Consider the following 1,030-nt stretch of genomic DNA (forward strand, 5'->3'; position numbering starts at 1 on the left):
ATATATATATATATAACTATACATCAATGACTACTGTATAAAGTATATTAATATATTCTTTCCTTCTCATGGCACAAGGCCTGCGCAACTGGTACTAACTCTATTGACCCCGAAAGAATGAAAGGCAAAGTCGACCTCGGCGGAATTTGAACTCAGAACGGAAAGACAGACGAAATACCGGTAAGCATTTCGCCCGGCGTACTAACGTTTCTTATTTCTTCACTGCCCACAAGGGGCTACACAGAGACAGAGCAAACTAGGACAGACAAACGGATTAAATCGATTATATCGACCCAAGTGCGTAACTGGTACTTATTTAATCGACTCCGAAAAGATGAATGGCAAAGTCGACCTTGGCGGAATTTGAAATCAGAACGTAGCGGTAGACGAAATACCGCTAAGCATTTCGCTCGACGTGCTAACGTTTCTGCCAGCTCACCGCCTTAAAATATATATTTCTTTATTGCCCAGAGGGGGGCGGCTAAACATAGAGGGGATAAACAAGGGCATTAAGTCGATTACATCGACCCCAGTGATTAACTAGTACTTATTTAATCGACCCCGAAAGGATGAAAGGTAAAGTCGATCTCGGAGGAATTTGAACTCAGAACTTAGCAGCAGACGAAATACCGCTGGGCATTTCTCCAGGGGGGCTAACATTTCTGCCAGCTCGCCGCCTTAGTCTACAATTATATTGATTATACAATTATATATCATGGTCTGCTCTAGTCATTATGCAATTTTCACGCTATCGGTGCCTCCTTGATGGCTGTACGTAATTACTCTTTCTGCTAGAATTAACACCCAAATATCCCTCAATTTACGACTATTCTCTCAAAACGATGGGTAAAATAATAACAAATGTGTTTGATTAATTCAAAACATTTCAATTTTAAGACCAACTTTAGTATTGTAACTACACATTTCTTGTCGTCTGAGACAAGTCCTTAACCTTCTTGTGTTTCCATTTCAGTCCTAATGTCTGAAGATGTTGGTTTAGTACTTGCAGGTTCTTATACGTTTAAGTCTT

The sequence above is a fragment of the Octopus bimaculoides genome, chromosome 22 (assembly GCF_001194135.2).
Source record: "Octopus bimaculoides isolate UCB-OBI-ISO-001 chromosome 22, ASM119413v2, whole genome shotgun sequence".
Classification (NCBI taxonomy): domain Eukaryota; kingdom Metazoa; phylum Mollusca; class Cephalopoda; order Octopoda; family Octopodidae; genus Octopus; species Octopus bimaculoides.